A 16,666-nucleotide genomic window follows, 5' to 3' on the forward strand; every position below is an offset into this window, starting at 1 on the left:
AGTTACTGACCTGCATACAGTGACCTAAAATGACACAGGAAATGCACATTATGTCGTAACCCTTTAATTGATGCAATCGTTACTTTTTTTTGTTTGAAACTGATGCCTTCTCCCACAAAACGCGGCAAAAGGAAGGAGTGTCAGTCACAGACTGCTTAAATAACTGCCGACTTTATTTGAAAGTAAAATCCTCTTGGTATGAGAAGTGTGTGGCTCCCTACCCAGTTTACCATATTATCCTTAATCAGTTACTACTTTGTTACAATAAATCACCTCCCTGCGGTAGTTATTTAATATTGAATTAATACAAAATAGCTGAAAAATAACATTGCATTAATAATTGTTCAGCTAATCATTTGAACAAGAAATAAACATTTTGTATGCAAGTAGATGCTTGACCTCATTATATGTAAATATATTTTTCAAATTCAGATTCTCTGTCAATTCTGTATTAAAATGTAACAACAAAATGTTACCGCAGTGAAGAATGTTTCAACATTTTTTTTTCTTACCCAAGTACAACTGCACCCTTGATCGATCGTCTCGTTCGTGGCAAGCGAAGCGTAATGGTAGAACACTTCAGCTATACATTTTTAAAGTCTGTGTTAATTATAAAATACTTTTGTATTGTACGAATTACGCACTCACGAAAATAACGGGATGACTTCGTTTTTTATGTTTATTGGTATTATTTTAAATTATTGGTTTTTCGGCTAAAAATGAAACAAATTTTGTTTCTCTTGAATAGTTCTCAGCGCTAGTTTAATTGCCTGCTGTAAAATTGAAATTAATGCAACTCAATTTTATTTAAATAATTTGTACATTTAAAATTTGTGATGTAAACATTGTAAAGACGGGTCTAAACTTGATATTCTTTGTCTAAAATAATATATCGGCAAACCGAGATTAAAACTTTAGTTCAGATCAATTTATTCCATTCTACTTAATTTGTAAATACATTTTTGTGAGTTTGTGTACAGAAACAAAAAAAAAGTTCTTTTTTTTGCACAGCATGTTAGTAGGCTGGTTTTGAGTCAAAGGTTATAATTAATAATGTACTGTAGAAGCTGTATAGTATTTTACTGGCTAAAAGGAAGGGAAATTGGAATGAGAAAATTCAACAATATTTCACAATTAAAAATTATTATTGCGGATGTTAAATATTGTCAAGGCTTTTAACACAATAAGAATCCACCATACTGTTAATTCGAAAGCAACTGTCTCCACTTCGAATTATTCTGAAACTATTTGATTTTGTCGATGAAAATGCATCTTGGAATTAATCAAGATATTGCTTGACAGTATCATTAGTGGGTCATAATTTTATATTTAACGTAGCGCTTGTTTAAATTCTGTTTTGCCTCACAAGAAATAGTTCTTATTCGTGCTGAAAGATGAGCACAATAAATAAACGTATAAACATGTAGGCGATGAGCATCGCAGTGAGTTTATCATTTGCTCCGCAGAAAGGAATCCACTCCTTTCCTCCTGCCTGGGAGAACGTGGAATCTGGGCCCGGCCCTTCAGCAAATCACACGCCGCGATTGCAGGTCCCGTGATCTCACCACGTTGTTGGATGGAATGGGGGGGGGGGGGGGAGCGTTTGAGTCACGAGGTCACTTGTACGTCATTCGATGGGCGCTTGTCACGCGTGCCGGGCGAAAAACATTTTTTTAACGTTCCGATGTCCTCTGCTGGTAACTTCTGGCAACTACTGCTGACATTACAATGATAAACGAAGGGAAAGCTTGGTTCATTAAATGATCAAACGCTGATGATTCGATGAAGGGGGAAGAATCGCTGGTTCCGTCAATTTCAAGAATGATCAGTTTTAATCGAAGGGCGAGCCCTGCAGCATGAGGTGTTACCTCATTAATGCATCGGAGTATCAATCAGGTCAGATTCTAGGAGCTAAAGAGTACTAAGCCAAATTGATGCTACTCGAATGGGGATGCTTAATGTTACTGAAATGATTTCAGCAAAAATGCATCAGGGGCTGGTATATAAAATATATTGGAAGGTGTCACCAATTTATTCAATTCACTGAGACGTTTTGGGTACCACATTTTTCCAAGGGGTTGAAACAAAACACATATAGAGTTTAGCTGTTTGAGGTTTGTACAAAATCAAATCCAGGTAACCTGGAAGACACCTCACTTCATTAATGTGTATTTCAAATAAACACTCAGTGCTTTTGACAACTTATTGAGACCAGACTTTTGGCTTAAATACCTGCAAACATTAAAACGATTAAAGGATAATCTACTATTGAAATATATACATTATTTACAAATTAAAAGACAACAAATGAGCAGATTTTAAAAATTACAAGCAAAAAATTGTTACAGACACTGGGATATGGAGCACAAAAAAAAACAAGTTAGAGGAACTCAGCAGGGCAGAGAGGAACTCAGCAGCAAATGTGGAAGGAAAAGGAGAGTCAACATTTCAGATCAAGACTGAGGGAAGATAGCCAGTATAAAGATGAGAGGAGGAGGGGAGAGGTGGGCCATTAGTAAGCGTGTAGCTTGACCAACAGAAGGAGCCAGGCAGATGAGTGATTGGTAGCAGAGAGAGAGAGGAGGACAGGTGGAAGGAGGGGTTGAAGGTGGAGATACTTGTTCAATGACAAGCTGGAATACAAAAGCAGCCAGTGCTGAAGTCTAATAAGGTAGGTGATAATGGAACAAGTGGAGAGATGATAGAAGAGGGGGACAGACCCAAGAGCAGAGTGAGATGAAAACGGGTGATGGTGGGTGTGATAGTACAGATTCTATCACCAATGTGTATATGGTAGTGTAGGATGACTGTGATTGGCTGAAAGTGTAGCCACACCTACTGGCAGGTCTTAAAGGATTGCTCCTAGCCAGACCATGTCATTCTGGACTGGTCGACCTACTTGTGATATGCTCCAGTCTTTTAGTTAATAAAAGCCTTGGTTTAGATCAACAAGTCTTTGGTTCTTTTGACACGCATTACAGTGGGTTGGAGGAGGGAAGTGTTGTGGGAAAGGGGGAAAAAATAGGATAGGAGATGGGTAAGAAGGAGAGAGAGATTGAAATATCAAAGGGTTATCTGAAATTTCAAAATTCAATGTTCATGCCATTTGTTTATAGACTATCCTGGTGAAATACATGGTGTTGTTCCTTAAGTTTGCAGTGGAAGGAGGCTGAGGACAGATAGGAAGAAAAATTGAAATAGCATGCAAAGGGGAGCTTGCAATATAATAAAGATATATATTTTTTAAAATATTATAAAGTACAATAAACAGCTCTCTCCTTTGGGTCTAACCTGACACTAGTTCAGCTTCTAGATTTTGCATCTTTGAATCAAAAAAGTTGAGCAGCAATTTGAAAGAAGGGCATAAATCTTATTGGGCTTAGATACCAAAAAAAGATAAACTATTTCCATTAACAGATAGTTCGAACAACATAATTTACAGATTCAAAGTAATGACAATAGGCGTGGAGTTTGTAGGGATAAAGATGTGATGAAAATGCAAGAAGTAGTGTTGATCTAGAACTCTTGTAAGAGTGGTGGAAATGAAGTCAATGAGGGTTTTTAAAGTGGAATTGACTCGGCAATTGGAAAATAATTTGCAGAGTGATGAAGAAGGAACAGGGTAATAGATTGCTCTAAAAGGAGCCAGAATGGACTTTTTTTTAGTTGAATAGAATAATTTTCTGGTCATAATGATCATGTGATTCTCTTTTGTTCTCCTCAAAAATGAAATGCTCTCAGACTCTTTAACCAGCATTCAAAAATGTAAGGTTAATGATCAATTTTGGTCATCTGAAGGTTAAAATAGAAAGACTTTAATCAAAGGAGAGATACCAAGGTTAGTATGAATTTATTTATGCTGTTATGCAATGTGTAATGTTAGAAATAGTTAAACCCTTCAAAAATCCATTTGATTGCATTTACTTTTTTTTGTTATTCTCTAAACTACTTATACAATATTGCCCATTTTCATTTCCAGTCACACTTCACTGATTTGTTTTTCTTACCCTTAATTCATGTGCTCCCACTTAATTTTTCAGTCTATTAATGGTTTCGTACCTATATAGACATACAAATATTGATAAAAACACAAGATCTACTTTTAATAAATGTGAACACAAATGGATTAACACCTACATGTGATTTTATTTATTTTTATTTTTTATCTAGGAGTAATCATGATGAGTTGTTGGAAAGAGTTTTGGATGGTTCAGCAGATGGTAAATGTTGCTGATTGGGTAGGAAGGAAGCTATGGACAACCAATTTGTTGAATCTCTCAAAACAATGGACTCCAAAGATAGAGATGAGGGTCTAAAATAGAAAAGAATATCCTGAGTTTCTTTCATGGCAAGAGTTACAACATAGCATTGGAGCACATGTGGTGGCAGCAATTATGGGGAAAGATTTTTCAAGGGTATCAGGCAAATTTCTAGGTTACCTTTCAGAGAAGGAATCCAACCAGGGCTGAGATGAATAAAATGGCTGGTGTGTAGTAACATTGGAAAGTGGTGGAAGTTTAATCTTTCTTCATCTTTCAAATCCAGGTTTATTCTACACCAGGGCTTCCCAAACTTTTTAGCTTACAGAACTATTTTGGGGAGCACTTGGAAATCATGGAATACTGTAGTTACGAGCCGAAAGCTGGCAGGAAGTAGAATGGTGTCAACTTCTGGTTCAAGTGTCGTTGGCCTAATTTAAATTAAATTATTTTTCTTAAACAGTAAGCAATTTGAGGGAGTGCTTGCAAAATACAATTACTTCAGAATTTTATCATTTTGTTTCAACTGAACATTAACCAAATTGCAAATACAAATATCACCAATCTACCAGACCCCAAGTACCCACCATCACCTACGTTCCAGAAGCAGGTTTCCAACCCATCCCCAGCCACCTATAGGCCAGATTGCCCAACTCCTCTGATGTGAGTATCCATCTTGGTCTCGGTTGCCTGAAGGGGGAGCTCCTGATGCTGCCAACGTGGGTTTGCATTCTGGCCCCTGCTGCCTGAGCTTCCAGCAGACACTTCCATCACTAACCCCCATCCCTGCTGACCAGGTGCTGGAGCTACCATCACCTCCACTGGTGACCCCGACTGCAAGCATACCATAGCCTCCGATGCCTCTATCAATGCAGGTCCTGGTCCCAACCAGCACTGTTCCAGCACCCATGCTGACTCCATCACCATTTCCCACTCAACCTCAGTGAGAGGGAGGAAGTGAGTGAGCGAGAGTGGGGGAAGCAGTTTGAATTTTAAAAATGTGGCTAACCTCACACCAAAAGAAATCCAATGTCAGGCCTCAAGACTCCATTTTGTTTTGTTAGAGTCGAGGCAACTGTTCTAAATTTAAATATAAGCAGTTTTTACAAGTTTTAGTTATTACTACCCATTTCTTCCGTGAAACCCACTTTGGGAGACACTTTTCTACACTTTCTCCCTTATTTATTCAGTGCATGTGGCAACTCTACTCCTCATGATCACACTCAGGGCTCCTTTTGCTTCTCTTTATCCATTCCCTGATCAAACTTTGCTTCCAGTCACTACTCTATCTCCACAAAGCAGATTCTCATTAATTTTATACTCTCTCTACTTCCTTTCCCCAAATTTACTTTATTGCCTCTCCCATCCAATTTCTTTTTCAACTCACATCTGGCCTGCAGCAACAATATGTTTAAAAGTAAGCTGAAAGACAGGGATCAGTGCTCTGGTTAAGAATTGTGGATTGACAGGTATATTATGAGAGGAAAACACAATGGAGGACTTAAAGTTATAAAAGTTAATACATTATAAATAAAACACAAAACCTAAAGGACCTAGAAACATGTATTATAGATAGACTCATGAAACTTACTGTATCTGCACTGCCACCTAAAGGTAAAATTAAAAAAGGAGACATGAGTATTCCAAGCATTAGGGGAACTGAAAGGTAAGTGTACTTACTGTGTGGAAAAGTCAAGATGTTGCTGTCAGATGTGACACCTACGTCTGATACAAATGCATGACAGACTAAATGCATTACAGAGTGTGAAAGATAGGTGCTTGGTACAAAAAACAGCAACTTAAATTTATATAACAGCTTTAATGTAGTATAACACCTCAATGTGCCTGAGTCACATAGCACAGAAACAGGTCCTTCATTCCACTGAATCCATGGTGGCCATCACACAGCCTTTATACAGATAAACTTGTGGTATCTGGCACCTATGGGGATTGGTAATGCCAGATAAGTGTATTTTTCGGTTGCTTGAGACTTAATCTTATAATGGCTAACTTACATTCATGTATTAAGAATAAACCGTTTAAAAGACAAAAATAGTATACTAAACTTACACTAAACAAACTTCACTTGCATGAATATACAGTATAAATCTTAAAGCATTTTACTTTTTTTGAATATTTTTTTAAAGTCAACACATATATAACAAACAACAAAGACCATATCTTTGGCTTGGCTTCGCGGACGAAGATTTATGGAGGGGGTAAAAAGTCCACGTCAGCTGCAGGCTCGTTTGTGGCTGACCAGTCCGATGCGGGACAGGCAGACACGATTGCAGCGGTTGCAGGGGAAAATTGGTTGGTTGGGGTTGGGTGTTGGGTTTTTCCTCCTTTGCCTTTTGTCAGTGAGGTGGGCACTGCGGTCTTCTTCAAAGGAGGTTGCTGCCCGCCAAACTGTGAGGCGCCAAGATGCACGGTTTGAGGCGTTATCAGCCCACTGGCGGTGGTCAATGTGGCAGGCACCAAGAGATTTCTTTAGGCAGTCCTTGTACCTTTTCTTTGGTGCACCTCTGTCACGGTGGCCAGTGGAGAGCTCGCCATATAACACGATCTTGGGAAGGCGATGGTCCTCCATTCTGGAGACGTGACCCATCCAGCGCAGCTGGATCTTCAGCAGCGTGGACTCGATGCTGTCGACCTCTGCCATCTCGAGTACTTCGACATTAGGGATGTAAGCGCTCCAATGGATGTTGAGGATGGAGCGGAGACAACGCTGGTGGAATATATCACATTATTATAAAACTTAATTAAATACATGTTGATTTATATAAAGTAAAAGAGGAAAAAGGAAAAAAAACTACATAAAACCAAACCCTGACTAAACCCCCCTCCCAACCCCTAACCCCCCTAAAAAAAACTAAATTACTAAAATACATAATGAATATAATTATATATTACATTGGATTGCTTCAGAAAATGCTCAAAGATCACTAAAACATTTCACAAGAGAACATTACTTATTTATTAAGGGAAGACTTCTCTGATCTGGAGGATTCAGAGGAATTATTTATAATTTCAAACCCAATGTTGGAGTATATAGGCTCCAAATCTGTAAAAATACAGAATATTTATTTCTCAAATTATATGTTATTTTTTTTTCTAATGGAATACAACTTTGAATCTCTGCCACCATCATAATGTTAATGAAACATCTGATTTCCAAGTAACTGCAATATATTTCCTTGCTATCATCAAAGCTAATTTAACAAATTTCAACTGAAAATCCGATAAACGTAGTTTTGGAGTTATATTTTCAAAATTTCCCATCAATAGTAACACAGGGTTCAATGGAAAAACAACACCTGTATAACCTGTTATAAAAAACTTACTAAAAGAAATCCGAAAAGGTTTAACTTTTGAACAAGACTATGTGGAATGACTAAATGTTCAAATATCTTCATCATATCTAAAACATTGATCCAATTTATTCAATTACCATCGATTTAATTTCAGAGGTATAAAATATAACTGATGTAAAAAATTATAATTAAATAATCTATATCTTACATTAATTTAATTAGACATAGCCTCTTTACATAAATTTTGCCAAATTTGTTGATCTATTGATATATTTAAATCTTGTTCCTGTTTATCTCTTAACTTAAACAAATCTAATTTAGGCATTTTTTCTTGTTTCATCATATATGCCATTGCATTAAACTTTTTGACTATTCCATCAACAATCAACTGTTCTAAATCTGTAGGATCTTATAATACCATATCTGGTCCTAATTTCTCTCTTAAATAAGATCTTAATTGAAAATAACAAAAAAGTGCATTAGGTGGGATATCATACTTAATTTTTAACTGATCAAATGACATCAATCTACCATTTTCATAACAATCCCCTATTTTAGAAATTCCTTTAGTATGCCAAATATTTTAAAGAGGATTATCTTTTTAAAACATTATGAGGATTAATGGTGTTTTTGATGACAAAAGACTTCCATAATTTTCTAACTTAACCTTATTCCAAACATTAATCAAATGTTTCAATAATGGAGCATCTCTGTCAATAACCATTAACCATTAACCCATTGATTGTGGCAGTGTGAGCAGTGGAAGAAACATAGCCACCACGTTGAGGGTCATTAACAACTGTTTTTATTCAAATTCAGTGCGCCCCTTTAAGGGCAGCATGAGCTCAGTCACCTGGTGCATTGTGACATCATAATCGCTGCCCATCACTGGAAGGGATGCTGGAGTCAGAGAGAAACCTCTGATGATGCCATTTCCCCATGGCTGCCGCGCCACATGGCATTACAAGCGGGGCTGGTTTACCATGAGGATGTGCGCTGCCAAACTCATGTATAGTTTCTCCAATCTTGTTTAATTCAATTTCAACTCATGATGGTTTAATATTCCCAAATAAGGAAACAAGAAACCTTATTTGTGCTGCTTTATAATAATTATTAAAATTAAGAAGTTGTAGTTCGCCTTATTCATAGTTCCATGTTAATTTTTCTGATGATATTTTTGCCATCTTACCTTTCCAAAAAAGTTTCCTAACTTGTTTAATAAAATCCTGAAAAAAAAATTGAGGTACAGAGATTGGTAAAGTCTGAAACAATTATTGAATTCTTGGGAAAATATTCATTTTATTATGATTAACCCTTCCAATTAAAGTTATTTTTCAATTCCCCATTTATTTTCTTAAATAATGGAATATAATTTAATTTATGTAAATGTTTCAAATTATTATCTCTACGTATTCCTAAGTATTTAATCCCAGTAATGTTATTTGTGACAAATAATTATCTATAATAGTTTCATCCTGTAATGATTCTGAAGTATATAATTTTTCATAAAATTCCCTAAAAGTTTCATGTATTTCTTTGTTATTATCTCATTGTATTGCATTAATCTTTTATGAAATCTGTTCTGCCTTTAATTGCCAAGCTAAAACTTTATGAGATCTTTCCCCTAATTCATTATATTTCTGTTTAGATCTAAGAATCATTTTATTTATTGTATAAATCGACATTGTATTATATTGTAACTTCTTTTTAATTAAACACCTATTTTTATCCTCTGATGGTAATTTTTGAATATCTTTTTCCAATACTTACATTAATTGAATTAGACATAGCCTCTTAACATAAATTTTGCCAAATTTGTTGATCTATTGATATATTTAAATCTTGTTCCCATTTATCTCTTAACTTAAACAAATCTAATTTATTCCTTTTTCTAATTTATCTGTATCTCTCATTTAATCCTTTTTAATTTTTGAAGTAAAACGTAATCTGTCAGCGCAAATACATGCCAAATAATAAACTTATCCTCTGTTGAATGTAAATTTGTATCACAAAATAATTCAATATGTTAACTTATAAAAGCACAATCTTCAATTTTTAATAACAAAGAATTTAATCTCCACCTATATACTGACTGCTATTTTTCAGTAAATTCCAATTCCATCAACAATGGCGAATGATCAGATATTATTCTTGCTTTGTAATCAATGTTCAAAACTCTTGATTGATTTTGAGCTGAAAGTAGAAAGAAATCTATTCTAGAGTATGTATCAAATCTATTAGAACACACATGTCAAACTCTGGCCCATGGGCCAAATTTGGCCCGTGATATAATTATATTTGGCCCGCAAGATCATTTCAAAAATGTATTAGAGGTGGCCTGCTGGCCGCCGCGCCAGTATAGCACATGCACAGCTAATACTATAAATCCCAGAATGCATTGGCGTCAGCCCGCTAATCGCTCCCCACCTCCTCTGTTTATGTTGCAGGGTCTCACCGTGGACTCTGGTTTTGGGGCCTGGCCGGTGTCAGGGGAAGCCAAGGCTGCTTCCCAGTGCCAGGAACCGGAGGCCTCGGGCCTGACCTCGCCAGGACCGTTGCCCACTCCCCGTCCCTGCCGCAGGCCGACCCGCGACTCACGGTGACGGGGCCGCTGATCCGCCGAGATGCCGCCCTGCAGCGAGAGCCGATCCCCCCGCACTGTCGTTGTCCAACCCGATCGCCCGCAAACCCCGCCCTCCCGCACACAGGCCTGAGTAAGGATTATGAACTTTAATCTCAGGATAAAACGATCTTCCAATAGTTTCATGTCACAGTGATAAATATATTCCTGGTTAAAAATGGTCCTGCACCTGGATACAAGCTCATTAGGCATAAAACTTGAAAAGTGTGTAAATCAAAGGATATCTGTACCAATGGAAAAAGGGCATGGCAAATAACCCTGCTAGAGTTCATGCCCACAATCAGTCACCCATTTGATTGTTTCAGGAATCATGTTATTCTCCCACATTCTCAATAGCCCTCAGATTTTACTATTCGACAGCACACTAGCAACATTTGACAAATCCTCTATAGAGAAATATTATTTATTGAATATTTTATTTCTCATTTGTTAATGCTTCTGGAAAGAGTTTATCCAAAACTATTATTAAACATTTATTTTAATAAGAAAAAGTTTAACATTACATATGTTGAAAGAAGAGAAAACATGCAGATGTTGTTGAAAATTTTCAATAAATATTTAGTTCGGCCCTCGACTTAGTCCAAGTTTTTAATTTTGGCCCTCCGTGAATTTGAGTTTGACACCCCAGTATTAGAATAAAAAGAATAATCTCTATCTCTAGGATGTTCCCTTCCCAATATACTAATTAAATTTAAATCCTTCATTAAATATAACATAGCTTTATCTTCCTTAGATTTAACTATTGTTTTTGGTGATCTATCTAATAAAGGATCTAAACAAAAATTTAAATCCTCTCCTACTAAAATATTTTCATAAACACCTGCCAGATTTTAAAAAAATCTTGTATAAATTTTTCATAATCTAAATTCGGTGCATATATATTTAATAAAGTCCATTCCTCAGAAAATATTTGACAATTTACATTTATATATCTACCTGCAGGTTCCGTAGTCACACTCTGAACTTTAATTGGTAAATTTTTAATAAAAATCACCACTCCCCTGGCTTTAGAATTGATTGAAGAAAAAACTACTTGATCTACCCAATCTCTTTTTCAGTTTTAGATGTTCTTTTTTGGTTAGATGGGTCTCTTGTTTTAACAAAACTCAAAATTTCTTATTATAAGACAATATTTTCTTTTTTTTTATTGACCCATTAATCCCATTAATAATAAAACTCATAATCTTAATTGCTTTATTAATTTTCCCTTTTTAAAAAATCCCTTTTCATCACTGGCATCCAGGAAGAATTCCCACAAAATATTTGGTCCTGAGCATCATCAGCTGTAATCCAAAAGCATTCAAATAGTTCAGATTAAATACAACATGTTTGATTATTAAAGAAAAAAAGAGAAAAGGGAAAAAAAAATCTCTCCCCAACAAGTACGAGCCAGCACTACTTCCCTCCATGCAACTGCCAGAAATCAACTTAACACATCCCCTGATTCCTGTGGGGAAAAAAATCTTGATTTAACTATCAATTCCATCTAACATAAAAATTCTTCATCTAATTAACCTAACAACCAAGTAAAACGCAAATGTTTGCAGACACTGTGGTTGAAGTAAAAACACAAAGCTAGAGAAACTCAGCAGGTCAAGCAGTGACCTTTATATAACAAAGGTAAAAATATATAACCCTTAATCAAGGTATGGAAAAATGTCAGCAGGCATCTGAACAAAAGAGTAAAGGGGGAGGTATGATCGCAAAGACTGGAGGTGATAGGTGGAGAAGGGAGGAAGGGGACAGCAGCAAGCAAGGGTAGGAGGGATGGCTGGGTGAATAGAGGGGGAAAGGAGGGAAGAGAACTGGATTCTATTCCCTTCTATCAATGTCTCCTCTGCCGCATCTGTTCCCAAGATGAGGTCCTCCAGTCCAGATCTTCCGAAATGTCTGCCTTCTTCCACAAACGTGGCTTCCTCTCCACCACCATAAACTCAGCCCTCATCTGCATCTCCTCCATTTCCCACTCATCTGCCCTGGCCCCCTCTTCCCCAGACACAACAAACATAGAATCCCCCTCATCCTCATCTACCACTCCACCAGCATCTGCATCCAACATATTATCCTCTGAAATTTCCGGCAGTTACAACAGGATTCAATCACCAGACACATTTTCCCCTCTCCTCCACTTTCTATAAGGACCACTCCCTCTGTGACTCCCTCGTGCACTCATCCCTCCCTACCAATCCCCACTCCTCCCACCTGGCATCTTCCCCTGTGGCCGCAGAAGATCTCTCACGTGCCCACATCTCTTCTCTCACCACAGTCCAGGGCCCCAAATAGGCCTTCCAAGTGAAGCAACACAGTCTGATTTACTGTACCAGTGTTCCCTTTGTGGCCTTCTTTACATCGGAGAGACTGGGTGCAGATTGGGAGATCACTTTGTTGAGCACTTTCATTCTGTCCGCACCAGTGACAGAGACCTCCCAGTAGCCAACCATTTCAGTTCTGTGTCACACTCTCATACTCACATGTCTGTCCATGGCCTTATGTACTAACCCACCAAGACCACCCATAAATTGGAGGAACAATGCCTGATTTGCCATCCAAATGGCATTAATACCAACTTTTCCAGTTTCTGTTAACCTGGTCTCCTCTTTCACCTCCTCTTTCCTTTCCCCAATCCAGTTCTCCTCCCTCCCTTCCCTCTCTATTCACCTAGCCATCCCTCCTCCCCTTGATTACTGCTGTCCCCTCCTTCCCTTCTCTAGCCTTTGCGACCATACCCCCCCCCCCCCACTCTTTTGTTCAGATTGACATTGCCTGTTGACATTTTTTCATACCTTGATGAAGGCTCCAGCCCAAAACATTGGTTATGTATTTTTACCTTTGATACTATAAAGGATCCTGACCTGCTGAGTTTCTCCAGGATTGTGTTTTTAACCTAACAACTGATACATATTTGGTGTTGTGGGAGGAAATTGGATACATTTCATGTGGTCATAGGAAGAACATTCAAACTTAACACAGGCAGCACTGGAGGTCAAGACTGAAAGCAGGTTAGTGGAAGTGCGAGGCAGCAACTCTAACCTAACTTCACTATTATGCCACCCAAAAAATCTTGATGAATTGAATTACTTGAATTTAAATTCTGCACTTACTATTGAAACGTTTGAACTTATATTTGAGTCAATGATATGGACATCTGGCTACTTCTCCAGTAATGACATGGTTAGCATTAGCAGTTAACGTAACTCTATTACAGTGCCAGAGATATGGATTTGTATCTGGTGTTGTCTGTAAGAAGTTTGCACGTTCTCCCTGTGTTTGCATGGGTTTACTCTGGGTGTTCTGGGGTTAGGTTAATTGGGGTATTTGGGCAGCATGGGCTTGTGGGTCGAAGGGCTGAATGTCTAAATTAACCATTATGCTAATACAATATAGAAATGCAAAAATAATTAGAGAAAAATTAAAATTGGAATAAAATATATGTCAGAAGATAGAGGTTAGGAGGTAGAAGGTTTATTAAGCAAATTTCAGAGCACAAGATTGCCATTGGTTGCAGGAATGTATTGGGAACACCACAAATTGTTAGAATTTGGAATATGAACATTTCAAGCATTTGTAGGGTAGAGAAGCTTTCAGAGAAGGAACAAGATCAGTAAGGGATATAAAGGGCAGGATAATAAATTTACATTGGCGATGGTGCCAATGAGGATCAGCAAAGATGGGGAAGAGTTTTGAATGAAATGATGTTTAAGGACAACATTTTGAATGATTGAGCATGGCAGTGACAAAGACATGCATAGGAGTGACAGGTGAATTGCTATAGGAATGACCAACCATCTGTATTTGGTCAGTTCTTTCCTGATTTACAAAGATTAAATTCAAATTCAATACTGAATGACTCCAGGGTAATTTTCCCCAGGTCCCTTTGGCTTTTAAGATGTGATCTGTGGCAAATTGCTTGTACTGTATACATCAAAGATGGCCTAAGGCTGCTATAAAGTTTACAGTGCAGCCCTATGCATTGACAAGGGCTTCCATGATATTGGTACTTAATGTAGGTGGGTCCGTCACAAGGTTTGCCCATGAGAGGATTGAAAAAAAAGAGACTAAGTTAAACTCCATGGCTTAACTGGAACTGTCAATACATTGTGAACATTCCAGGAATCATTCAAGCCTGCTTAAAGAAAAGTAAACATTATTAAATGTGATGCCATCTGAAATTGGCTTCACCCAGAGCACATGAGTGATCATTTCCAGACAAAATTGTGCTAATCAGATTGGAAACTAACAATTGTGGCCCTGGAAGTAATCCTTCAAAGTCATACATTTACATCTTTAAAATCTGTTTGCAGGATTTCACCTTCTTTCCACCAATGGTATTTTACTGACATGGACCACAACTTCTGATTCTTAACCTACCCCTTTCTGGATGTTCTGTGGCCATAAAGTAATGTTCTTATCTCTCTAAACTGGGAGTTAACACACCACCCAATATTTACTTGTACACTCAAAAGAATATTTGTTTCTTGTCCTAACAATTGAATCCCTAATATTTTGCTTCTCACTTATCTTTCTCCACAACACCATCTTCCCCAACCCCCCCCCAGCCAGCTTGCCCTCTGCACAGTTGAGCCACTTGCAGTTCCATGCTTCTGGCTCTTGACAGCTCTCCCTGAGGAACCATAAACATGGCTTATAATATTCAGCTTCTGCATTTGTTTCTTCTGTATTTACATCACGGAAGTAATACTGTTTTAGTCCTTTGTAAATGTGGTAGCATTGAGTGAAATTAAACAGATTTGTGAACAGATGATTAAATGTGTTTCATAGCGGAGTTCAACCTTACTTTGACATGTTCAGGAATGTCCATTAACTGCATTGGAACATCTATTTATTTGCATTCCAGTCCCCAAAATCTTTCTTATTTAACCTTATTCTTTGGCTTGGCTTCGCGGACGAAGATTTATGGAGGGGGTAAAAAGTCCACGTCAGCTGCAGGCTCGTTTGTGGTTGACAAGTCCGATGCGGGACAGGCATCCTTATTAAAGGAGGATAAAATACCATTGTCAGTAGATTACAAATGTAGTCTAAATTGCCACTGGGTTCATAAAACAATTAGTAAAATACATGGGTTTCTCTCTTACCTCATCCAGTCACCTTATCCAAGCTGAAAATATCTTTGCCATTAACCCACTCTGTCCACTACAGTATTATAGAGTCCCTCAAGCATAAATTCTTACTCTATTTTTTAATCTTTATCCATGTATTTATCATTGAAAACACTAAGCTATAAAAAAAATCTTTAAGCAATTACTGAATCTTAATTAAGATGTAAAATCTAAGCAAAATTGGAAATGCCATGTTATCTGAATCCACAGGATTGAATCTCACTTGTGAAAATCTACACCATCATAAACATTGTTAAAATTGTGATTTGATTAGCAATAGTGTGTTAAATAGGAAATGAATAAACTGAATGGGGAAGAACATGCAATTTTCAAGATGCTGACTGTGGCTGGCAAGAGTAGAGATGGATCAATGGCGAATTATCTTAAATACAAGTGATAGAATTATGCTGCATATTACAATCCATATTCCAACTACTGATAAGGATGCAAAGAGACTGCAAGGAAAATAGACAAACTGGATAACAACTTAATAACATGGCAGAATTAATACAATGAAGCACAATGTGAGGTTGAACACCAATGTAACATTTAAAATGCCAATTACTTTTTAAATGATGAAAGATTAGAAATTTTTGATGTTCACAGAGCCTCAGTTTCCTTGTACACAAGTGATTGAAAGCTAATGTGCAAGGGTAGCAACCAATTAGGAGGATAGATAGGATGTTGACTTTTATTTCAAGAGGATCTGAGAAGAATAAAAATGTCTTACTGCAAATATATGGAGTCTTGTGTTTATCTGGAGTAGTGTTAATATGTTTATTTTTCTCATCCAATGAAAGGACATACTTGCTATGGAGGAGTTTTGTGGTTCACCAGTCTGTTCCTGGGATTGTGGGTCTATCATACAAGGAAAGCAAAAATAGACCTGACTGCCATTTAGAATTTCAAAGAATGAGAGGTGACCGCTTTGAGATAAACAAGATATTTAGACAGCTCAGCAGGGTAGACTCAGAGGATAATCAATCTAGATGTATGACCAAAAAGAGGAAAACTGTCTTCACTTATAAGGCGGTGAACCTTTGGAATTCTGAACCCTGGAGTTGTCTGGAGCTCAGTTATTAATTGCATATTAATTAAGGGATGTATAAAATAGGAAATTCATCTTAAGATAGAAATTCAGCAAACATTTTGTTCAATGGTGTAGCAAGCTGCTGGTGGATGAAAAGCTTGGTTTTGAGGAAAACGGGATTAGTAAAATATGGTTAGCCTCTCAATAAGTAAGAACTGTCTGGCGATATGCTATGGTGCATCACTCAGTCAACAGGTGGCCTAGAGATATGGCACCCAGCCTAATGACATCCGACCACCAGGTGA

At 37.4% G+C, this 16,666-nt stretch overlaps 1 protein-coding gene across 2 annotated transcripts in view; it reads left to right on the forward strand.

Moving 5' to 3' along the window:
• Window positions 1-16,666, forward strand: part of LOC138745936 (protein Wnt-7b) — a 154,391-nt gene that overhangs the window by 15,964 nt on the left and 121,761 nt on the right. Inside the window, exon 5 of one of the 2 annotated variants that reach the window (XR_011346603.1) lies at window positions 518-1,426. The exons of the other annotated variant lie outside the window; for it this stretch is intronic. The gene's annotated coding sequence lies outside the window, so the exon portion shown is untranslated. Of the gene's footprint in view, window positions 1-517; window positions 1,427-16,666 lie in introns of those variants that run through there. 2 annotated transcript variants of the gene reach the window in all.

Source organism: Narcine bancroftii, chromosome 11, assembly GCF_036971445.1.
Source record: "Narcine bancroftii isolate sNarBan1 chromosome 11, sNarBan1.hap1, whole genome shotgun sequence".
Lineage (NCBI taxonomy): Eukaryota > Metazoa > Chordata > Chondrichthyes > Torpediniformes > Narcinidae > Narcine > Narcine bancroftii.